General features: G+C 63.9%; 1 protein-coding gene across 2 annotated transcripts in view; it reads right to left on the reverse strand.

Moving 5' to 3' along the window:
- The window catches only part of BOP1 (BOP1 ribosomal biogenesis factor), a 69644-nt gene that overhangs the window by 24855 nt on the left and 20123 nt on the right, over positions 1-24666 (reverse strand). The window lies entirely within an intron of this gene.

Below are 24666 nucleotides of genomic sequence, written 5' to 3' on the forward strand. Positions count from 1 at the left end.
TGGTTCAGACTCACGGCAGGAGCTTCCTTCCATCCAGAGCCCCCGACCCCCCTCACACAATAAACCTCTGGTTTCACCCGCGCCCACGCTGGCTTTAGACACCGTCCGGTCACCAAGCGGCCGAGCTGCAGCTCGAGCTCGGCTCCCCCGGCGCCGGGCACAGCCCCTCCGCCTGCCCCCCCGCCCTCGCCGCTGAGCCCCAGCACGGGGTCTGGGGGGGAACCCCTCCCGCAGGGTGGCCCGGGGCGAGCACCGACCCCCATGTGCCACGGTCAAACCCAGCTGGAGGACCGGGTAAAAAGCAGGGACTCGGTGAAAACCAGATGCTGCAGCTGAGCTGAGTTTCCTGGGGAAATAAATTACACACATACGCCACAGCATCTCGGCGCTTGCCGGCGCTCCTCCAGGCAGCGCTCGCTCCGAGATTTCACGGGCCTCTGGCTGCAGGGCAATGAAATGCTCCTTCTTATGTCACCAAAACCGTGTCCCAAGGTTCTAAAAAGCGCGAGATGGAGTAAAGGTTGAGCCCCGGCCCCCTCGAGCAGCAAGTGAGGGGCTGCTCGGCTGTCAGCACGTCTGCGAGCCCCTCCTCGCTCCCTCCCGTGGCTCGGGAGCCCAACGGGGGTGAGCCCCGGTGCCGAATGGCTGCTGGAGTGTGGGGCCCCGGTGGGCCGGGGCTCTGGGCTCTGCCGGAGACAGGAGCAACCCGCCCTGCCTGCACCAGAAACGCTGGCCTCTCCCTGCCCCGCCAGCGGTACCCAGACCTCCTCCGAGGGACAGGGGCTGCCGGCCGCCACGACCCCCCTGGGAGCCCTCTCTGCAAGAGGGACCCGGGGTGCTCTGGCACCAAGAGCGGTGCTCCCCGCGGGATGCCCAAGGACGCTTGCCAGCTCGGCGGGGAGAGGCACGCCGGCACCGTGTGCGTGCAGGAGGGCTGGGGGAGGACGCGGGGAGAGAGGGATGGAGAGGAAAGCAGAGGAAGAAGAAGCAGGCGGCGCAGGGCATCGGGCGGCGGGCTCCATGTCTTGCGGCAGGGGGAAGGAGGCCATAGGCAGTGCTCCTCCTCGCAAACACGGAGAAGACCCCATGGCAGGCGGGGAGCCAGCGGACCACGGCACAGCCCTTGCCAGCGCTGGTGAGGACCCGCTGTGCAGAGGGGCCCAGCCTTGACGGCTAAAATGTGCCGTGAAGCATCTTCCCGCTCAGCACAGCACGGAGCCGGCCACTGCCTCGGGCGCTGAGACAGGACGGGATGTCAAAGAGGTGTCAGCCAGTGTCCTGAGCCCCCGGGGACCCCCGCACCCTGTCCCCGGCTGTGCAGGGGACATCGTCTCTCAATGAGGGGAACCGCCGGGAGCCCCAGAGAGCCCAGTCCCCTGGGACCCAGGGCGGTTCCACACCGGTCGCAGGCGTTCCCCAAAGGTGAGCAAAGGCTTTTGCGATTTGCCTGGGATGAATGACGAGGGCCACGGGCGGGCCTCGGAGGGGCTGGGGGCCACGCTCTGCAGCAGGGAAGGCGAGCGGGGAGCAACAGGACTCAGGGATGCCCAGCACTAGGAAGCCAGCGGGCTGGCCGGGCACGATTGTCCACAGCTCCTCCTTCCAAACACACCAGTTCAGCGGAGGTCAGGAACCACGGACCTCTGCCACCGGCGAGCATCGGGCTGGGGTGGGGCAGCGTCCCCCAGCCGGGCTCAGCGCAGGCAACGGCTGCCCTGCCAGCCACGAGGCGTGCTAGCTCCCCGGCCGGGTTCCCTCGCTGCTCTGCACGGCCCTCGGATGCAGGAACGTCAGAGGCAGCTCGTGCCAGGGCGGGCGAGCGGCAGCACGGCTTGGCCTCGCTCCCCCAGCTTTAACGGAGCGGGAAGAGGCCGTTCGCTTCATGCCGAACGGTTCAGAGGCCCCGAGCGGCTCGAGCACGGGGCTGCTTGGTTTGACACGTCTGGTGCTTCACTCGCAGGGAGCCCGGCTGGGTGCAGGGGTTTCATGTAAGGATTTGGAAGCGCTCCGCTTTACGGAGGTGGAAATTTTTGTATTTTTAATTTCAATTCTAGTGGTTTCGAAGCTGGAGAAAGAGGTTTGGAAAGCCTCCCTGCCTCTCAGGCAGGACTCAAAGGCATACACAAGCAGTGATGGATACTGTTGAAATGACATTTGGAGGCGTTGGGGAGGAAAACTTCGATTCAGTGGAGTCCTTTCGAGTCCTGCAAATGAGGTCGTAACACTCAACACTTAAATGATGCTTCACCAATTCCAGGGGATGCTGCCAACTTGTCCCCACCCACACCGAGGCTGCTGCGGTCATGCAGGGACAGGGGCTCGGTGCTCAAGCAAATAAAAACACGGCAAGGCAGCGCAGTTTGCCTTCGCGTGTGCCTGGCAGAACGGTGCTGGCGATCCGCAGGGTCCCTGCACAGCTGGAGCATCCGAGCCGAAGCGAAGCTGCCGAGCCGCAGCTCAGCACCAACAAGGTGCAGGAGGCACCGGTTTTAGTCGCGGACAGCAGAAGAGGAGGGCTTGAGCAGCAATGCCCTGGCAGACGGCACGCTGCGCATACCTTGGCAGGCAGCAGGTCCGAGACACTGCCACCGGATCCCGCAGGGCCTCTTCCAGCCACGCATTCCTCTCCCAGCTTCATCGCCATGGGGCTCTGCCACCACGGGCCGAGCGCAGATGCTGCTCTGTCCGGGTGGAGCAGGGAAAAAGCTCCAGGGCCGGCCAGGAAGGGACGTGCTTGCACAGGTACGGCTGCGGGAGACGCAGCTTTCCCCCTGCTTTAGCAGCGCTCACCGGCTGTGCCGCTGGCAGCACCGGGCTCTGCGCAAAGCCACGTGCAGACGGGTCGTGTCCTGCGGGCACAGCCCGTGAGCGGAGGCAGCGGCCAGGTCCGTTCCCCGGTGCGGCTGCTCACCGCCCCGCCCCGCTCCCGACGCACGCAGGGCACGTGCCACGCTGCACAGGTGAAAGCTCCCAGGACCCGCAGAAAAGCACTCCCGGCTCAGGAGGCTGTTTCTGCTCGCCGGTTGGCGCCGGGGGGACGGGCGGACATCCGCAGCGAGCCGGGCGGCAATTACTCTCAGCTGTGTGATAGGGCCTGCCCGGGTGCAGAGCAATTTTCCACCACATATTTGCTCTGTGAAGTCACAGGTAGCTCCAAGATTCGCACGTCTGCCCACGTCCAGGACGTGCTGCTGGCTCGGGGGGACGAGGAGACGGGCTGCAGCTCCCTCAGCAACTGCCTCCCGCGGGACCGGCAGCAAGCCGTGGGCAGGCTCCCACGAGCCCCTCGCTGCCAGCCCCGGGCACCGCAGCTCTCCTCCTCATTCCTGCTCCCGCCCAGCCCTTGCCTTCAGCTCCTAGGACGTGCCCCGGAGCGTGGTCCCCAGCCCGCAGCCGTGCTGTGGGCTCCAGGAGCGAGGCCCAGCTCCCGCGGGACGCAGAGGAAGGAGCGGAGCGCTTTGGGGCTGACAGCCAGCCCCTGCGGTGCTACCCACCTTCGGTCACCTGAGACACGCTCCGAGGGACAGGAGCTGCGGCTCCTGCCTTCGCCGTGAGCCCAGGAGACCCACAGCTGGGAGAGAAAGAAACAAAACGGGTGATTCTGCAGGCAGGCTAAAAGACCGACAGCTCTGAGACCCCTGACGCAGGAGGCAACGGACGTCCCTCCTCCAAAGCTCCCAGTTCACAAGCACGAAGGACACCCAGCGAACGCTGCAACTGCTGCCCGGGAACCAGCCCACGGCCTCCCACCACGGCATCCCACGCTGAGCTTCGACAGCGCAGGGGGCTGAGGGTGGGAGGCGCCCACCCGTTTCCCTGCCACCTTCCTCTCCTCCAGGCAGAAATGCTCATCAAAACTACCGCCGGTGGAGAGACAAGAGCCGACGGGGCACACTGATGCGATTAACCTAGCATGAACAGAGCTCTGCGGAAGGGTGCTTTGTGCTGCGCTGCCTTTGCCCCCCCCTCAGCAAGCAGAAGACCTCCGGCACCTTGCTTTCCACGCAAACAGCACCCAGCACCCGAGCGGATGAGATTGCACGAAGACGCTTCACAGCAAGCCGCTCCACCTTCTGCAACCGGGGGTGGATGCCGCCTCCGTCCCAGCCCTCACAAAGCAAGCGTCGCCCGTCCCGCGGCGCAGGCTACGGCCTGCCACGGGCTTCGCGCCCCTCCAAATCCCGCTGTGGCCCCGAGCCAGCGCGGACCCGGGACACCCCAGCACCAGCATCAGCTGAGACGGAGCTGCCGCCAGCCCTGCTGCAGGAGCTTTCTGCCCACCACGGCCGCAGCCTTGCTGACCCCCGTGCTCCCCAGAGCGACTGGGGTGTTCCAGCAATGATCTCCAAACCAACAGCCGAGACCCCGGGCCCGCTGCCAGCAGAGCAGCTTTATGGCACTTTCATACTTGTTCGCCAAATGATCGCCCGGGGCGTCATCTCCCGCCAGCGGCTGCGTCGAGCAGCCCCTGCCTGCCCTCCCCATGCTGCCCACTACGCCCAGCCCAGTTTCTCATCATGTCCCCCCCAGCCCCGTCCGAACGCTGCTGACCCGCATGGACCAGGCGGCAGCCGAGCTGAAACGCCAGAGCTAAGCCACAAGCGAGTTTGCAGAGGCTGAGCGTGACTCCCTTGCGCGGGGGAGCTCCGGGCAAACGCAGACCTGGCTGTGCGGCGCGTGGGGCCCCCCCGGCAGCACCCACGTGTCCCCGCACGCCGCCGCACCCGGGACGGGAGGCCTGCGTGGTTGCCAGCGCTGCCGATTGCTTCCATACACCTCCCCCAGCCCCTTCTCCGTCGCCCTTCAGCAACACGTGCAGCTGGCGAGCTATTAAAATAATGCAGGTGAAAATTATAGGTTAGCTAGTAAAGCCTCACAGAGGTCTCGGAGAAGAAAGGAAAAGGGTCTTTAAACACACCTTCCTGGCGGCTGGGGAAACAGAGCTGCCCCACGCTGCAGCCCTCTGAGCTGCAAGGCTGGCCAGCTGCAGGGCCAGGAGAGCTTGGGCAGCCCTTCCCCTCGCCTGACCCCCGGCATCGCTCCCCGGGCACCCCTTCCCCTCCTGACCCCCGGCATCGCTCCCCGGGCACCCCCTCCCCTCGCCTGCCCCCAGCATCGCTCCCCGGGCACCCCTTCCCCTCTCCTGACCCCCGGCATCGCTCCCCGGGCACCCCTTCCCCTCCTGACCCCCGGCATCGCTCCCCGGGCACCCCTTCCCCTCACCTGCCCCCCGGCATCGCTCCCCAGGCACCCCTTCCCTCTCCTGACCCCCAGCATCGCTCCCCGGGCACCCCTTCCCTCTCCTGACCCCGGCATCGCTCCCCGGGCACCCCTTCCCCTCTCCTGACCCCCGGCATCGCTCCCCGGGCACCCCTTCCCTCGCCTGCCCCCGGCATCGCTCCCCAGGCACCCCTCCCCTCGCCTGACCCCCAGCATTGCTCCCTGGGCACCCCTTCCCCTCTCCTGACCCCCGGCATCACTCCCCGGGCACCCCTTCCCCTCCTGCCCCCCGGCATCGCCCCCCGGGCACCCCTTCCCCTCGCCTGACCCCCGGCATCGCTCCCCAGGCACCCCTTCCCCTCCTGACCCCCGGCATCGCTCCCCGGGCACCCCTTCCCCTCTCCTGACCCCCGGCATCGCTCCCCGGGCACCCCTTCCCCTCCTGACCCCCAGCATCGCTCCCCGGGCACCCCTTCCCCTCTCCTGACCTCCCTGCTCCCCGCAGCAGTGGCTCACGACCGCTCAGGGGCCAGCAGGTCCCTGCCCACCCTCCGGCCACAGCAGTAGCCGTTCACTGTCCCTGGTCCACCCTCACACCCCCAAGCCGCCTGCCTTCCCCCAGCTCCGCCGCCGAGGGCTCAGACAATTCGGGAGCATCCCCGCGGGCCCCTGGTTCCTGTCACCACAGCGCCGGGCACCGGCCCAGCGGGCTCGTGAAGTGTTTTCGTCTCCCTGCTGTTTTGCAAAAGGCCAGAAGCCAAAGAGGAAAACGAATGAGCGGGTGAGACGCAGAAGGAGGTGACACAGCCGGCCGCCGGCGCACGAGAGGAAAAGCAAGGCGAGAGGGAAATGTTCTTCAGCTCCTCGAAAGGGGCCCAGCTGCCCCCCGACACGGTGAGCACAGGAAAAATCCTGTCCCAGAGCTCTGCCGGGTGCAGGTCCCACGCTGACCACAGTGGGCTGAGCCCGCCCAAGCCGAGGCGCGGACATGGGTCCTCTGACCTCACTGGAAGCGCGGGGATTTACAGACGGGATGGCCGAGGCTGGCGGGGACCACCGGAGACTTCACTCCAACCCCCTGCCCGCAGCGGGGTCAGCTGGAGCAGGGCGCTCAGGACCCCCTGGGTCGCGTCCGGTTGGGTTTGGATACCTCCGAGGATGGCGACGCCACAAGCTCTCCGTGTGCCAGTGGGAAAGGAAAAAAGGGATGAAGCCTCCCTTCGTTGTAAGGAGCTCTTCCCAAACGCTGCCGTACCCCTGCCGCTGCAGAAACCTGCCCTCCAGGGAGAAACCCGTCCGTCCCACGCGTGCTTCAGCCCGGCTGGGTTCAAGTCTGACCCGATTAGCTCTTCCATTTACCAGAAAGGGAAAGAATGGCTCCAGACAAGCGGGGGGGGGATGCTGCCCCTGGCACCGAGCAGTCTCGGCGCTGGGGGGGCCCAGGGCTGTCCCGACGGGGACCGACGGTGCAGCGAGATGCACCAGGTGGACGGAGCCCTCCCACAGCGACGACGGCCGGGGGCTCGGGGCAGAAGAGTTTGGCCATCGCAGGGTGAAAGCCGGAGGAGCAGCACAGCTCCAGCAGTCACCTCTGAGCCAAGCGCGACGCCTCGGGGAGCGGCCGGGGCAGCAGCCGGGGAGAAGCATGCCGGCCGGCTCTCGGGGAAGGAGCAGGGTCAGCGCTGCCCGGCAGGCAGCGGCCGCTCTCCGGAGAGCTCCAGCGCCAGGTGCCAGAGAGAGATTCCTTCCCCGACAGCTTCAGCTGCAAGGAGAGGAAGCGGCTGCGTGCTCGGTGCTCGCTGCGCTCGACGGCAGCCAAAGCACGCTCGGAGCCCACTGGAAAAAGCAGGGCCAGCGCTCTGAGAGCACGGGCAGGGGCAGGCCCCGCGCAGGCACTGCCGGGGGGCAGCCGTGGGGCTCTGCAGCCAGGAGCGATGCCGGGGAGCTGGGATCGCTGCCGGGGAGCTGGGATCCCTGCTGGGAGCTGGGATTGCTGCCGGGGAGCTGGGATCGCTGTTGAGGAGCTGGGATCACTGCTGGGAGCTGGGATCACTGCCGGGGAGCTGGGATCGCTGTTGAGGAGCTGGGATCCCTGCTGGGAGCTGGGATCACTGCCGGGGAGCTGGGATCTTTGCCGGGGAGCTGGGATCCCTGTTGGGGAGCTGGGATCCCTGCTGGGGAGCTGGGATCCCTGCTGGGGAGCTGGGATCCCTGCTGGGGAGCACTGTTGTGGAGCTGGGTCATTTTGGGGCAGCAGTGCCACTGGCCTTTTCTGCTCCACTACCTTTCAGGATCCCCAGCTAATTGCTTACTGGTCTTCTACCGGCTGACAGATCCCTAGGGAAAGCCACACAGGTCTGCAGCCTGGAAAAATGCTTTCCAGCAAGGCCAGCTGTGGTGACTAACCTCAGTACCGTGTTAGCCGGCACACTGGGAGAGCAGCTGGGGCCAGGACCGGCTGCCGCACTCGCCGGTAACCAGCACGATCCCCAGCCTGGGCACCGGCCCGCGCCGCACAGCGGGGCCGGCTCAGTGAGGGACCGGGCTGGTGGAAGTGTGGAGGTGGCACGGCCGTGCCCGCCCAGGGAAAGCAGCCAGCCATCCAGGGCCGCTGGCAGGACGCTGGGAGCCACCAAAAAGACAAATGCACCACATCACACGTGCAGCAACCCGAGCCCAGCAAGCAGGCGAGGCACAGCATCACACGTAGAGCCGGACCCAGCCGGAGGCGGCTGCACGGAGCGCTGGCTGCGCAGGCCAAGGCAGCCCCGAGCAGTTGCTTTTGCTCCCAAGCGTACGCTGGTATTGGGAGTGAGGAGAGACGACCCGTCACTGGGGGAAATCCCCGCGTGCAGCAGGGCAGGACCAGGGATGAAACACTCGAGGTTGCAGGTCCGGTTTCCTACAGAGAGACCGCAGCCCGTTAGCACACGTGGATTTGCACGCAGACGTGCAAAATTTCGGGGTTTCAGAAAGAAGAGATGGGTCTCGCCACCCCAAGGACAGCTCCAGAGGCAGGAGCAGCGGTGCCCGGGGGACCCGGCCCTTCCCTGGGCCACCACCCATCCTTGCGTCGTCCTCGCAGGGCCCCGGCTGCTCCTCCCTCTGCACCCCAGCGAGAAGAGGAAAGCGCCGCTGCAGACTTGCCAGTCGGTGGGATCCTCTCCTTGTGCAGGCACGCACTAACTCTGTTTACGAGTGCTCGGCCCTCGGCCCCGGGGGGCGAGTGAAACGATAAAAAAAGAAAGAGAAGAAAGCCCAAACACGCCCGTGCACACCCACAGGCACGGCAGGACTCGAACGCTCCAGCTCAGCTCCGGGGATCAATTTCCCCAGCTATTCCACACGGCTGCGGGGCTCCGGGGAGCTCTAAAAACAGGAAGCCAGTGGTGTAATTTTGAAGGAAATTCTCAAAGCCAAGCCATTAAGGGCTAAAAAGGAGGCTGCATCCAATTCGATCGGAACAGAACAAAATAAAAAACATCATAATGGCAGGTTCAATATTGAGAGTAACCCAATTCCAGATTTCCTCCGCTTAATCCTGCAGGAACCCGCAGATGGCTGGGGGAGGGGGCCGTGCCCGGCCAGTCTGGCGGGGCCGACGCTGCCATTCCCGCATCCCCCGCGCCGCCGGGAAGCCGCACGGCACCGGGGACGGGCACCTCCTCACGCCGGGACGGGACGGGGTGCTCTCCTGTGTGGTCAGTCCCGCTGCCAAATGACCCCACGCGAAACAGCGACTGCCTGCGGCTCTCCTGGTTTACGGCTTAAGGCAGAGCCCTGGCTTCGCACCGAGCGAGCGGGGGCCCTCCGCCGATGAAAACTTCCTGCCGCTCGCTAAGGCCGACGGCGGCCGCTCCTCTCCCGCTGCAAGGCGAGCCCTGTGCCCTCGGACGCTCTCCCCTCCGTGGCCACGGGCAGGAACGGGCCGTTTCCCTGCTGCCCCGTCCCAGCAGCCTGGCCGAAGCCGCGCCGGCCGCTCCACGCTCTCCCGCTCCAACAGCCCCCGTGCACCGGGAGGGCTGCTGGGGCATGCCGAGGCGGGGAGGGCGAGAGGGGTCTGGCCCTCCGGCCAGGACCCTTCCCCAGGGCACGCTGTGGCCCAGCCTGGGCGAGGCTCGGCCGCCACCCTCACGCCCGACGGCAAAGGTCCGCACCCCCTAATGAAGCTCCCCCCGGGGCTGATGCTTCTCTGTCATTCACTGCATGGAGCAATGCAACCGTGCCGGAGCCCCCAGCCCGAGCGAGCGGGGCCGTGCCTCCATGATCCCCCTCTCGCAAGGCTGCAGGTAGCCCAGGACCCGGAGCAGGTTTTAGGATGCGCACCAGGGCAGCCAGGGCTGAGAGAGGCGGGGAAGCCACTGCCGAGCCAGGTCAGCACCCGAAAGCAGTCAGCGTGAGAGCACCTTGCTCTGGGACGTGTTTAATGCGTCTGTCACGTCGGTGCCCTGGAATCTGGGGACGGGAGCTGGAGCCCTGGCTCTCGGCCGGGACGCTGCCTTCCCTGCCTGGCCTCGCCGAAGAGCTGCGCACCCAGCGCGCACGGTGGGACGCGGGACGGGCTGGGAATACGCGGGAAAGGACGCGCCGCCCTCCTGCCGCGGCCGTGCCGCCGCTGGCTCCCAGCCTCCGCGGGCCGACGGGGCTGCCCAGAGCGGCACCAGCCATCCCGCCGCGGGTGCCCTGCTGCTCGTGCCCTGGGAGGGGTCCCACGCCCGCAGCAGCAGAAAGCCTGGCCCAGGCGAGGCCCCCGCTCACAACTACCTGTCCCCGGGCTTGGGGGAATGAGCTGCCGCACTCACCACATGATCCATCACAAGGTGCTCCCCGCCTGCATCCCTGCTTAGCACCTGCGAGGCTGCCAGGAAACACATGTGACCCCGCTGGTACGGCTCGGCAGGCCTTTCTTCCTCTGATTTAGTTGCTGTTAGCTTTTTTTCCACCCTCCCCCTGGCCTCGCTCTGCTGCCTGCCCTCCTCGCGGAATGCTTGCCAGCTGGGACTCACCAGCCCCGCTCCCCCACGCAGGGGCAGGTGCCGCCCCGGGCCCCCCACCCCGGAGCGGGGCGGGAGCCCCGGGGGCCGCGCAGGGAGCCGGGACCCCCTCGACCTCCCGCCGCGCCCGCTTTCATCCTATCGTTCGGCGGCACGGCCGCGCTCCCCGGCAGCGGCGACGGCTCCGGCTTCGTGCCGCGCGGTCTCCCCGTCCCCGACAGTGGCCTGCGTGCCCCCTCCCCGCCACCGCCCCCCCCGGCCCCCTCCCAAAGCAGCTCCAGCTGTCAATGGCTCAGATGGGAAGTGCAGGTACGCTGCTGGCTCCCTGCCCGTCTCCCCTGTGTCTGTCTGGTGAAAGAGGAAGCCAGTCCACCTCTGGAATCCTTCACTCTCTCCTCGTTCCTGCTCTCCCCGCGTCTCCCCCGGGGATTCGGGGTCAGCCTCTCTCTCTCGGTCTCTCTTTTTTCCCTTGCCCCTATCGGATTACAATGCATGCAGTGTTCGCTCCAAATCCCCCACTGCACGTTAATTCTGTTCCTCTGTCTCTAACTACCAAACTGCTTTCCTGTGCCTCCTGTCTTTCCATTCCTCCTCTGCTATTTTTTATCTCTGACAAATAGAGCACGTCAGCTCCAATTGGAGTGAGCGGGATGGGGAAGGGGCTGGGGGAGCAGCCAGAAGCCACGGAGGAGGGCGAGCGAGCGGGGAGCAGAGGCAGGCCGGGGCAAGGGATGGGGAGCCAGCGTGAGGGGTCCCCGCAGGCCGAGACACGCAGGTCCCCAGCTCCGTCGGCCGAGCCCCAGTCACTTCCAGTGCTCAAATGGGACATCCCAGAACGAAGAGCCTGGAGCAGGGCCACGGGGCTCGGCGGCCACCTGAAGCAGCCAAGACCTCCCACGCGATCCATCATCTCCAGCTGCCTCAGTTTCCCTCTAGCACACAAGGCCGGCTCTCCTCCGAGGGCTGGGGAGGGAACGCGTGCCTGGGAGCGTGAGCCCAGGCTCCTGCCACAGCTTGTCTCAAAAGCTCTTTGCTCCTGCCCAGACTGCAAGGCAGGGCGCAGAGCAGCACAGTTCAGAACGCGTTTGTGACTCGCCGGGCCAGCGAGGGGCACGCCGGGCCAGCGAGGGGCACGTCGGGCCAGCGAGGGGCACGCCGGGCTGCAGAGGGTCAGCCTGCAGCTGCAACGGGTAGCGGGGGATCCGGGGGGGGTCTCCTACCCAGGGAGGAAGCCCAGAGCAGAGCAGGGGACTAGAAGCAGGACGTAGAGACTTGCAGCTCTTCTCGATGGGACAGACGGACGGACCCGAGCCTTTGCTCCTCCTAGCACAGGCCACCTCCTCCCAAAGGCAGGGTAGCAGCAGCATGGCTGTCGCCCAAGCCCCGGCGCTGGGCAGCGGCTCTGCTCCCAGCAAGGAGCACTGACACACGTGCCACCCCGCGTCCTCTCCCCAGCCCCGCTGCGGGGCAGGGGACGAGCAGCGGCTTGGCTGGGCGACGGGCAGGGGAGCAGGCTGAGGACCCAGCCTGCGACGGGGCGGTCTGGGGGGCAGCAGCCTCTGCAGCCCCTCAGATCCGTGCCCCTGCCTAAGGGTGCTGCTGGCACTCGTGCTGCGGAGGAGCAGCACGGAGCACCCTGGCCCTGACCTTCCTCAAGACGGACGAACGGTGAAGCTGAAGGAGCAAGGGGGTGCAGACGGGTGGGGAAGGCAGCAGGACATCGTCCCTGTGCTCCTGTTACCTCCTGCTGCGTCTGCCTGCTGCCAGGGCTGCAGAGGGAGCCGGAGCAGGGAGGGCGACGGAGGGAGGTGGGCTGGGATTCCCCGCACCGCACACAGGAACCTGGGAGCAGTTAATGAGGGGGAAAGCGCTCGCTGGCTTCCCCTGCTCGTGGCCTGGGAGGGGGGAGGCAGAGGCTGCAGGGTGCCCTCCCCCAGCCGCAGCCCTCCCTGATTGATGGAGGGGTGTTTTCTTTAGCAAACCCAGCTGTCAGCGGCCTTCCTGGCGATGGCTTTTACCCCGCTCTGCACCCGGAGAGGCTGGGGAGGCCGGACGGACCCGTCCTCCCCCTGCACAGAGCTGGGAAGGGGCAGGGGGCATCGCATCGACCCGCGGGAGGAGGAGAAAGGCGAGGGAGCCAGGCTCTTCTCAGCGGTGCCCGCTGTCAGGGCAGGAGGCCACGGGCACAAATCGACACACGTGAAATTCAACCTGAACACGAGAAGACACTTTTTTACTGTCAGGGAGGTCAAGCTGCGGCTGGGGTAGAGTCTCCATCCTCGGAGATATTCAGAACCTGCCTGGACACGGTCCTGGGCAGCCCGTCCCAGCTGACCCTGCCCGAGCAGGGGGTCGGACCAGACACACTCCAGCAGCCCCTGCCAGCCCCAGCCATTCCGGGGTTCAGTGATGGGGGATGAGGCCCCAGAGAGACCCCTCTCCTCCCCCAAGGATGGCAAGCTCGGGCCTCGAGCAATATACATGGTCACCACTAGGTTTCAGAGTAAACACGGGCTCACGTGACAACGGATGGCAGCCTGTGAGCTGCTGCAACCACACAGGCCCAGCAGCACAGCTGAAATCTGCTTCACATCCGACAGGAGGAAGGACTATAAACCTCCGTAAAACAGCTGAAATATCGCCCCAGTCCGTGCAGATCTGGGTCTGGGCTCCTGCCACCCCTCCAGGAAGCTCTCCTTGGCCGGCAGGTCGGAAGCGTTTTGGGATGTGCCAGTGGGGAAGTCCTGGGACTTCCCGGCTTGACCTTCCTCACCAACAGCACGCCCCGGAAGATAAGCTCTGTTGGGGGAGACAGCAAAGAGCCTGTCCGTGGCAAACGGCATTCCATCAGCCTGCCTCGTCCCCCAGCACACCACCTACCTCGCCGCTGCTCCTCCACGGCCGTCCTGGGAGGCCGTGCAAAGGGCGGCCAGCAAAACCCACCGTGGTGGCTGCAGCTGAGCCACCGGCTGGGGCAGCTCCCCACGGGGAGCGGGGCGGCCCAGGACCGGCCACGGCCACGGCCCACGCTCGCGCCTCTGCCCGCTGCCAGCGGCTGCGGGGGCCGGTCTCCCTATCCCTCCCCACCTCCAATCTTTCCGTGCTGATTTACTGCCCACAGAAAAAGTTTCCCTCTTCGAATCCAAGATTCCTTGCGTTTTGGCTCCTGCTCCCGCAAACCCAAATCAACTGTTAATTTTGGCAAGTCCCCTTCTTTGCTCTGACCGTGGTCGGACTTTTCCATTCTCAACACCTTGGGAGCTGTTCCTGGGGGGGGGGGGGGGGGCACAGGCATCCCCCTCTTCCTGGGCACTCTGCCCTCCCCGTTACGAACCAAGGACTGGGAGGACCTGCTGCTGCTGCTGCTGCTGCCGCCGCTGCCACGAGGGCTGACACCGCACAGCCGAGTGAAACCCAGACCCCCCACTCCCCACCCTGCCCCGGGCTGGTGTTTACTGGCACGTTCCTGGCAGAGCTCAGGAGCGAGCCAGGTAGGTCTGGAGAGGTCCTGCTTCAGTGGCCAGCCTGGAGCTGTGGTCTTCTCTGGCCCAGTGGGCAACCGCCCAGCGCGGCAAAGAGGAGCTCAGCTCGGCTCCAAGTGGGGAGCAGCTGTCTGGCAGGGAAGGCCATGGAGATCCACCAGCAGAGCTGGGGGAAGAGAAACCACAGCAAGTAGTCGCTTTGCGGGGGAATCTGTGGTTAAGCCGACTTGCAAGCTGCCCCACAAACACGTCCAGCACCAACGGAAGGCAAGAGGCACCCGCTGCACCCTCTGCTGCTTCCAGATGCCGAGGGCTGCGGACCCGAAGAAGCGCTGGAGCCCTGGAGGTGCTGCTTCGTCCCTCGCTGGGATGCCAAAACCTCGCGCTGGCCTGTGAACAGACTCCCCCTCCCCACTGCTAAGTGTTGCCTTATAAAGGAGCCGCCCACCTCTCGCTTCTGTGCAGAGCAGGCCCAGCTCGTTAAAGATTATGAGATGTAAAGGCAGAGCGCAGGCCCCCTGCTTCGGCGCCTTCCCAAGCAGGGCCAGGGGGATGGGAGAGAGGGACGGGGCGACGGGGCCACGAGCCCGGGGTGGCCGGAGAGCGGCGTCCCGGGGAAGCGCAGCCCCCACTTCCAAAGCACGCGCTTCGCACTGGGGAGCGATGGTTTCCCCCTCTCTCGGTGAGCTCGGAGATGCCCCTGCTGCCCCTTACGCCAAGTTTCCCCTGGAGAAGGGAAGAAGCCAGACGCAGGCGGGCTCCGTCCTCCAGCTGGTTTTAATCATGCCCAGCAAACCCCTCCCGAGACCCTCTCTCCCAACCATCTGGGAGCAGAGCTAAACCCGGATGAAAGGAAACCCTGTGCGAGCCCTCCCTGCGGAATGACGGGCGGTGGGTCTGGCAGAGGCGGCAGAGAGCCCCTCTCGCCCGGCCGCCCCCTCCAACGCGTTAGATACGCACCTGCATCCCCCCCAGCTCCCCCTCCTCGCCCAAGCCCCGTTCCGCAACCCAAGGAAGGATTAGCCGGCGCAGCAGGAGCAGCACGCGATCCAGCACCGCTGCTCCCAGGGACCTGCCAGAAAGAAAGAGCAGAGTCTTCCATGTCAACATTCCTCCTGCTTAGGAAAACACGGCCCCGCTCCCCTGAATAGCCTATTAAAGAGAGATTTCCTGCCGGGTGGCGGAGAGAAAGCAGAGGGAGGTACCGCAGCCTGGCCAAGATCAGGGATGCGTGGTACAACTGACCGATCGCCGGCCCCAGGCAAGGCCCGGCTCCGGACAGGCGGCTCCTCCGCATCTCCAGAGGTGATGCTCTGTAGGTGGGGAGATGCAGTCAGGAGCGAGCAGAGAGGGCTCCGGCTCTGGCTCCGTCCGGCGCCGTGCCGGCTTCCCTCTCCGCATGGCACACCAGGAGAAACAGCTCTGACGAGCGCAGGGCTGTCCTGCTCAGAAGCCTCCCCAGCTCTATTTTCCTCCTGCCCCACGGGATGGCTTCCCCGTACTGTCCTGGCTGTATCGCAGGTTTAGTCACACACCGGAGAGCATCGAGGAGGGATGGGGCCAACGCCAGGCACGTCTGACCTGGGCCCCCTTCGGAGGCTGGTCGCGGTCCCCGTAGGCCAGACTGCTGGCCCGGTCCCTGCCTGCAGCCACACGGTCCCGCAGCCCTCACCAGCCCGCAGGCACACGAGGGGCTCTGCCCTCACCCCCAAACTGGATCGCCTCGTTGCGGACGACAGGGCTTTGTCTCGGCCATGCCCAGCGCAAGCGCCAGCTTCCAGCAGGACGGCACCAGGGCGGCGTGCCCAGCAGCTCCGCGCATCGCTGCACCGTGATTCCCGAGGGCGCGGCGCAGAGCCGAGCAAACCAAGAGCAGTAAAACGACAAAGATCCCCCGGAGCGACCTGCGGGAATGGGAACAGCGAGAGAAAACAAGCTCCCCTGAAAAAAGGGCACAGAAAAAGCATCACAGCTCTACAACGGAGTTTCTCCTGGAGCCCCTGGCCACCTAACTCTTAGCAAAGGCAAGATGAGGTGCAGCCTCTGTTAGCGTAGCCCAGAGCCCTTCTCCCGGTGCTCACAGATAAAATATTTGCACTTCAGAGAGCGCAAGTGACACGCGATGCTGCTGCCCTCCCCACCTTCAGAAGGCAACAGGGGAAACTTGGGGCCTGCGCTCAGGGCCCAGCTCTCTACCCGAGCTCCCACCACAGAAGGGAAGGCATTCATTCTGCCGTTTCCTTTCGATGGAGAAGTAAATCGTGTGTGTCCCGAGCACAGCGCACGGGATCTCATGGGGCTCCCGGCTGGCTCTCGGCACGAGCCCCGCCAGCCTCCCGAGCCGCAGCAGAGGCACCGGAGCCTCCTCGCACCACACCGGCCTCCTGGAAGGGGCCAGGACTTCTCCTCCATCCTCCCAGCAGCAGCCCAGCCTTCCCCACCGCAGCGCACAGACCCAGGTCACGTCATTCGCACCCGCTTCACTACAGCCCAGAGAGTCGTTTCCAGCTGATGGGACTCGTGCGGGCTGAACCGCACAGGGCCTCTCTCTTTGAGGGCAAAGCCCAAGGCCGGGAGAACCTGGGGAGATAGAAAGCTCCAGGCAGGGGCTGCGACGCCGCGGGCTGCCGCTCCCCGAAGCGCGCTGGAAGCCCACCGCCCGCCCCTGCCGCGCAGGACGCCTCTGCCTCCCCTCCGCCGCGCCGGGGCTGCCGTCCGCAAGCCTCGGCCGTTAAGCAAAAAGCAAGACAGGTTTTAATGACTCCCAAGTCCCTTAAAGAAACATTCCTCCAAAGCCAGCTCTCGGCGCATCTCCTCCTCCTCCCCCTCCTGCCATCCAAGCCCGGCTCCGGAAGGAGGCCGGACCCTCGCGGCAGCCCCTCGGAGGGCAGGACGCTCTCCTCCGGAGGCAGATGGACTCGCGCCCCTTCGAAATAAAGTGTCTGATTGTCACCCACATCCACCACGCCTCGGTAACGCGTAATGGGAAAACCCGATGTGGTAGGAAAACCTGACGCTGGGAGAGGAAAGAGACGGGACGAACTCGTGCGGGGGCAGGCGAAGGAAAAGGGGGTTCAGGGTCAGTTTGCTCCCCCAGAGCTGGCAGGCAAGGCGGGGGGAGTCGGACCCCCCAGCCCGGGCGAAGGGCAGCGGCCGGCCCGCCGGGGAGCCTCGGCCATGAGCGATTTTCAAGACACGGTGGCCATCCGGAGAGGCGCTTTCCTAAACAAAGAGGGATCGCTCCGGAGCTTAGGAAACATGAGAAAGAGCCCCGCTGCCAGAGCGCAGGCTGCGAGCGAGCCTTGCAGCTGGGGTGGGATGCAGAGGGAAGTGGGGACACGCTCTGAGAGCGGGGGGCCGAGGCCAAGTCCTCTGGCAGCTGTCAGTTCGGTAGCCGGCAGAAGCCATTAACGGCGTTTGGCTGCAGAGCAAAGCGACGCGTGGTTCCCGGACACACAAACAGGCGCTCGGCAGCGGCTCCGCGTGCTCTAGAGTTACAGCCGAGCCCCGGAGACGAGCGCAGGCACAGGCCGACGCTTCCGATCGCGCCGGGCCCCCGGCGATGCGGCTACTGCAGGGGCCGGAGCGCAGCGGGCTCAGCTCGGGGACTGCCGCCCCCCTGCCCGAGGGTCTGGCCCTCTGCCCCCCTGGACGGGCCCCGTGTTTCTGGCTGGGGGAGAACGATCCCCAAGGGCTGGGGAGCCCCGGGTTTTGCTTGGGACAGCTCCTGCCTCTGCAGAGCGGTGCTGACCCCCCACGCCGGAGCCAGCACCCTCCCAAAGCAGGCACAGCCCCTTCTGCTAGGGAGGAGACCCCTCCCTTGCCCCCAGGGACTGTCCGGAGGGATGCTGAGCCCTGGCACACCGTGCGTGTCCCCAGGCCTGGGTTACAGGAAGGGCCATGCCGGCTGACCCCCCACATCCCCAACACCCAGCCCAGCTGCAGGCCAAAAGGTCCTTTAAAAATTCCCTTTAAAATAACCGCCTTTTAAATTCCCTTTAAAAATAACCGCCCCTTCTGGGGATGGCAGAGAGGTGCCCGAGAGCCCCCACGGGCTCCCAGAAAGCCGGGGCTTGCTCCTGGAAGCCCCACAGCACTCTGCAGCAGAGCCAGCAACTGCTGACTTTGCCCCATTCAATGGGCATGGCCAGAAAACGGCCTCTTTGGGGGAAGGCAGACCCCAAACCCACCTTCATTAATCACCCAGCTGAACAGCCAAGCTCCAAAATCTTATCCCTGCTTGAGAGAAGAAACCCCAAATGCTGCGTATTGGGATTAAATGAAAGCCAACGCAGCAGCAGCCGCAGCAACAGCAGCGGAGAGGAAAGGCAGCAGAAGCAGCGCAGGGGTTTGCCCAAAGTGCTGCCGAGCACATCAGAACACACAAGCGCACACGTGAACACACGCGTGTGCTTCAGCCGAGGTGACCCGTCTCCTTCACCCTGTTCTGCCCCACGCTGAACCACCTTCAGCTCACGGGAACTAGCCTGTTCACAGACTCACTGAGCAGGGTTCGGTTTGTTTAGGGTGGAAGGGACCTCTGGAGATCAGCCAGTCCAAGCCCCTGCTCAAGTAGGGTCACCAGGAGCTGGTTGCCCAGGACCGTGTCCCCATGACTTTTGAATATCCCCAAGGATGGAGACTCCACCATCCCGTGCCAGTGCTCGGTCATCCTCACAGTCAACAAGTGCTTCCTGATGTTCTGATGGAGTTTCACAGGTTTTAATCCATGCCCTTTGCCCCCTGCCCTGGCTACGGGGACTCCTGAGAAGAGCCGGGCTCCCTCAGCTTCACTCCCTCCCGTCAGGGATCTACACGCATTGAGGACATCCTTGTCTCCTGGCTAAGCAGTCCCAGCCCTCTTAGCCTCTCCTCGTACGGAAGATGCTCCAGTCCCTTCAGCATCTTGGTGGCCCTGTGCTGGACTCGCTCCAGTCAGTCCGTGCCTCTCTTGTACTGGGGAGCCCAGCCCCGGACACTGGCTCTCAGCCATCTCTCCTTGGGGCTAAAAACCTCCGATCGAAACCCAAGGGAGAACTTCTCAGCGCTTGCTCTCGTGCTCTCCGATTAGGGCTCCCTTCTGAGGAGCGGCACGGAAGCAGGACTCCCTTTCCAGCCAAGACCACGTCCACGCTGAGCAGAGCAGAAGCTGCGTGGGTGCTGCAGCAGCAGCCTGCTCAGACGGCGTTGCTCAGCATTCACCTTTTTCACAACAGCGTGATGCTGTCGCTCATCATCAGCCTGTGTTCTCCTTTGCAGGACACCACCTACGCGGCGCCAGCAGCATATCTTGTATCATAGAATCATCGAATCATTTAGGTTGGAAAAGACCCTTAAGATCATCGAGTCCGACCGTTAACCCGGCACGGCCAAGGCCACCCCGACACCACGTCCCTGAGCGCCACGTCCACACGGCTTTTAAACACCCCCAGGGACGGGGACTCCACCGCTTCCCCGGGCAGCCTGTGCCAGTGCTGGACAACCCTTTCGGGGAAGAAATTGTTCCTAACGCCCAGTCTAAACCTCCCCGGCGCAACTGGAGGCCGTTTCCTCTCGTCCTGTCCCTTGTGACCTGGGAGAAGAGCCCGACCCCCCCTCTCTCCACCCTCCTGTCAGGCAGCTGTAGAGAGCGAGGAGGTCTCCCCTCAGCCTCCTCTTCTCCAGGCTGAACAGCCCCAGGTCCCTCAGCCGCTCCCCATCAGCCTTGTGCTCCAGACCCTTCCCCAGCTCCGTTGCCCTTCTCTGGACACGCTCCAGCCCCTCCATGTCTCTCTGGGAGTGCCCAAAATTGAACACAGTATTCGAGGTGCAGTATATCGGTGCAGCTGCTGGCGTTTGCTGTCCTCCACTGTACCCCTTACCCATTTACCAGTGCGTCTTTTAATAAGCACACCCTCCTCTCCACCATGCAGTCACTAACAGAAGTCACGATGCAGGTGACAGGCAAGTGCAGACCCCCGCGGGACCGGCGAATGCAGCCCACCGCCCTCCCCACGAGCCCTGGACGCTGATGCCCCACGAAGAGTCACTGCCAGCTGGGCGCCCACGTGCAAAAGCTTCACCCAGACTCTCCCACGAAGCCACAGAAAGACGTGGGGCAATGCCAGCAGGCTCCCGAGGCTCCTGTCACTGACACCTACCGCCCTGCCCCGCTCAGACGTCGCTCCCCTGTTGCAGAAGGAAGTGAGATTGTTTTGACAGACTTGTCTAAGTTGGCAGTTACGAGTCCGCTCGCTATCTTCCAGAGGTTTGCAGAGGGGCTGATTATTTTGTTCCAGAGTTTTTCCAGGAATTGAAGTTAAGCTGAGCGGTGTTTTTTTGGACAAGTTGTGCTACTGGATAGGGAGGGATGAAAAAAAAAAAGAAAAAAATCAGTGAGGCCAGCCTGTGAGAGAACCGTGAGCGAGAGGAAGGAGGGACCGGACTCAGGTCCGCAAGCCCAGGACTTACAGCAGCTGCCTTGCCCCCGTCCCGGAGGTGATGGAGCAGCGACGGAGCATCCCTGCCCAGAGCCGGGCACGCAGCAGCCCGCGCCGGGCCGAGCTGGCACTCTTGCCCCAAGGACACGGCAAAGCGGCCGAGCTAAAGGTTCCCTGAGCTCTTGCCGGACCACCCGTTACTGGGATTATGACAGCACCCAGAGACCATGGGTGAGAAACGTCTGGCCCCAAAGACAGCCTGAGAAGAGGCAAGACACCGGGGAAGCGTCAGCACCCGTTCAGTGACGGGGAACGGAGGTGCAGACTTTGCACAGGAAAGCCCCTTCCCACCTTGCCCTTTCCCCAGGAAGCCCCGGGCAGACCAACGCCATCAGCCAAATCCACCGCTCCAGCTCCCAGGGCAGCGTCCCAACCCCGGGGCGACCCTTCCTCCTCACCTGCAAGCTCTGCTCTAAACGCTCTGCTTGCTGAGTGCAGGTCTCCTGCTCTTTCCCCAGGAGACGGTTAGGAATTTATAAACTGACCTGGCTTGGCTTTGAATGAGGATTTTAATTCACCAGGCATCCACAAAGTTCCCTTTGCCATGACTTAAGAGCAACGCCGTGCGCTCGCTGCACGCAGGTCTGCTGTAGCTGCAAATCCCAAGGATTGTCCCGCAGTCAGCTGGATGACTTCCACGTCCCTTCCCCTCCTCCAGCGTCACCGTCGCGTGCTCCATGGCTGAAGCCCGAACCCCACCAAAACCAACCAGGCCAAACGTTCAACTTGGTTGTTGCTACCAGTGCCCCTGTATTATCTTTAGGCAGCATCGAGGAAGAAACCATCACCAGGGTAGCACAGTCGATCGGCACTTGGGTTTTGGCTTCTTTTGGGGGTTTTTGGCTGGCACTGAATTATTAGCTATTTTGTCAAGTTTCTTTATGGCTTGGGAGTTCAAGAGGCTTTTTTTTTTTTTTTTTAATACGTTAAAAGCCTTCTGAGAGCACAACTCTCTGAAGACAAAGTCTAAATAATTGTTTCCACGCCCTGCTCACCCCCAGGTTGCCTGTCCACGCTCGACAATACACGTCTCAGGAAAATAAGGGTGCCCGTGCTGTTTTTCACTTGAGTCATGCGCCTCTCTTCCCAACAGCCCTGACTGTCTGGACACTTCTCCTTTCTTGCCAACTCCAACGTATCTCCTTTCTGGCCTCGGAGCTAAGCTTTCAGATACACCCAGCTGACGTGTGCTCAGAGGAATCCCAGCGGGCACAGGCCACTCCAAAGCTCCCTCGGGAGCCAGCCGTCAGCCCCAAGTCTGGCAGTGAAACATCAGTTTGCAAAGAGCCTTCCATATATTTTTACATATAGAAACCATTTTTCATTTACATATATATACATAAACCCACATTTCTGAGCACTGCCTTAGGAATCAAGAGTCACCACAGCAAACCCCGGAATCTTCCCAAATAGCTCCCTGACACCGCTGACACAGTCAGGGCTGTAAAAGCCAAACGTAACCCCGGGTGAGATCGATGCACAAGCTCCCTCCCTGCAGGTGCTGCCGGAGGGGTGCCGGTTTGCACCACAGGCTCTCCGACGAAGGGCGGGCAGCCTCCGCGCCAGGCGCCGCGCGGACAGCGCAGGCAAAACCACGCTCGGCCGACAGGCAGCACGGTAGCGAGGACCTGATGAGCAGGAGACGCCGGGTCCAACGCAGGCACTGGGGCAAGAAGCACTGGACACCGTCACCAGGAGCGGAAAACAGATTTGCAAAGCTGGAGATGCGTGCGTCTCTGTTAGCAAGTGTCAGCACCGTCCATTTAAACGGGTAGCAAGTATCTGCTCGGCACGTTACAGCTTGAGGAAAATAATCTTTGGGCTGGAGCGTTAGCCCTGGCCTAACAAACCAACCCACCCCGGTCCCCTGAATTGGCCAAGCAGCCTCCTGCTTCCTCTGCACGTTCTCTAGTACCCGGAGCGGAGCCGAGCCTAATGAAGTGGGACATTGGAACAGCGGCCAGCGATTCAGGTCTGGAGATGCACGTGTCCCCAGACCCCTCCGCCTGAAGGGGAGGGAGGCCGAGGCCAGCCCCCGAGCTTGGGGCAGCAGAGCAGTGACCCCAGCGCCGGGGCTGCCGTGCGGGTCCCTGCCCAGAGGGAAATGCCCACGCTTCTGGCCGAGGGCCACGCTTCCGAGGCACCCAGACAGGCTGCTCCTCCAGAAAGAGAGACAAGTTGCTGGTTGAACTGTAACCAGGATCCCTGGCTTCCCAGAGGGAAGGCTCTGCCAGCCGAGTCAGCGGAGGGATCAGTCGCTCAGCGAAGGCGTGGGGAGCACGCTGCACTTGCCATCCTGGCAGGAACAGACAGCGAGGAGGCTGGCGCGCCTTTCGCTGGCTCTCTGGATGCCACGGCTGGTGCAGGGGCACTGCGGGTAGCCAGGGCGCAGCACGAACGGTCCGGGTCATGCCGAGTTTGGGGGGGTCCGTGGTGCGAGTCCCGCCGGGACCACGCTGTCCGGAGCGGGAGAGGCAGGGGACGCTGCCAGACCCGGTGAGGTGGTGCGGGACTCCGCTGTCTAAGCTGGGGCCAGGGGAATACTCAGCCTTGTCTGTCCTGGATTTAGGGTAGGCTGATTCCTGCCTCCACTGCCTGCTCACGGAGGCCGTGGGTACCTGGCAGGGAGCCCGCACTGCCAACGGAGCAGCTGGCAGCCCCGTGCAAGGGGAACCTGATGCTGCGGTTGGGCCCCGGGAGGGAAAACGGGATGCAGACAGCACCGCCAAAAGGCAATTTCAACCTTACCGAGCAGGTGTTGCCGGCAGCAGTGAGCTCACACCGCAGCGGCAGCCTCGGCGCGATGCCCCACCGGCTGCACGCGCCTTCGCGCTCGGCCCTGCCACGCTGCACCACGAACACGAGCGCAGCCGTTCAGTTCCCAGCAGGATCCTGGGCCAGGGCAAAGTGCGGGGCAGGGGCGGATGAGGCCTCCCCGCAGCTCCCAGGTCGCCCCGATCGCAGGAACCCGCTCGGAGAGACGTCAGCTCGCTTTGGAAAGGACGGGCCGTAAGCTGAGCCGCAGCAGAGTGCACAGACCCAGCACGCAGAGGGGGAAAGTAAATGGAAAAAAAAAAAAAGAAAGAAAAAGAAGAAAGAAAGAAAGAAAAGTTTCCACTCATCAGCCGAAAGTTGTTGTGGGTTTCTCGCTCTCTTTGGGTCAGGGACCTGATCGTTTAAGTGTATTCGGTGATGTCATTCCTTCCAGAAGGAAAAAGCCTTTCCTGCCCCAACTGAGCTGCTTTACAAACGCTTTAAATATCAAGTTTGGGGCAGCCAACAGACAGAGTAATTTAGCTCTTTTTTTTTTTTATGATTGTATCAGCACCCGTTAATTGGTGGCTTTCCCCTCTGCTCTCCACCAGCCTCGCCTGGACCTCGAGGTCTCCCTAATCCTGACCTGGAGAGAAACCCCTGCCAGGCCAGCCTGCCGGGGACGGTCCCACGCCAAGGGGCTGCGCGGAGCCAGCCGACTTTCCATCCGCGCACGCCAGCCCGGCGAGGCCAGGACGCAGCCGGGGGATGCGTGGCGAGGGCCGACCCATCGCCGGCAGCAGCGTGGGGAAGGGGCTTGCCTCCGCGCTGGCGGTCCGGCAGCTCCGGCCCCGGTTTCCCCACCCTCCATCACACACAGCGCACGGAAACTTTCCGTTCTGGCTGCAAATGCTAGAAACCCAAGCGAGTGCCCGAGCCGCTCGCAGCTGCTGACGTTTCCCCTCCCGGGTGCGCCCTGCCGTCCCGCAGAGGCCCCGTGGACAGCCACCGAGCACCGAAACGCAGGCATGGGGTCGGTCCCGAAACCTCCCACCTCTTCACCGGGGAGCAGGGAAAGACGGCAGGCAAGGGCACGAAGCAAGGCTCGGGCCCCTCCGTCTCTGTCCAGCTGGCACTCAAAGCAGAAAGTGCCGCAGCCGAGGTCTCTCCACCAGCCCCTGCAATGCCTTTTACCGGGAAATCCGTGGGAACTCCAAACGCCCCGGTGAGCGGTGAAGACCACCTTCAGTGGTGGCACTTGACCAAAGCCTGGTCGGGTCCGGCTGGAGAGAAGATCGCTGCCAACAGCGCTGCAGAGACCTCCCTCCCCTCCGCCGAGCTGGAGGCGAAACGGCTCCCGGCTATCCCTGTCCTCTGCCTTTTGCTGTTTCCACCCCGTCACCCAAGGCTGCTCAGGAGGCTCCCACCACCCAGCAGCACCAGCTGCCCCGGGCACAGACAGGGAGCTTCGCCAGGGTGTACGCTTTAGGGACCACGCTTTGATCCGCGAGCTCCTGAGAGCATCAATTTTATTTTATAACGCCATAGCTCCAGCTGTTCTTGTTATTCACATTAGTACCGGCAAACCTTAATGTTTGCAAAGCGAATGTTTGGCACCACCGGCATCTCACGGCCATGAAATCTGCAGGCCAGCGGCGTGTAAGATAATCCGTCTGCATGGTGTGCGCGTCCCTCTTCTGCCATTTCAGTTTTAAATCTGATGCCTTTTCATCTTGT

Source organism: Ciconia boyciana, chromosome 2 (assembly GCF_034638445.1).
Source record: "Ciconia boyciana chromosome 2, ASM3463844v1, whole genome shotgun sequence".
Taxonomy (NCBI): domain Eukaryota; kingdom Metazoa; phylum Chordata; class Aves; order Ciconiiformes; family Ciconiidae; genus Ciconia; species Ciconia boyciana.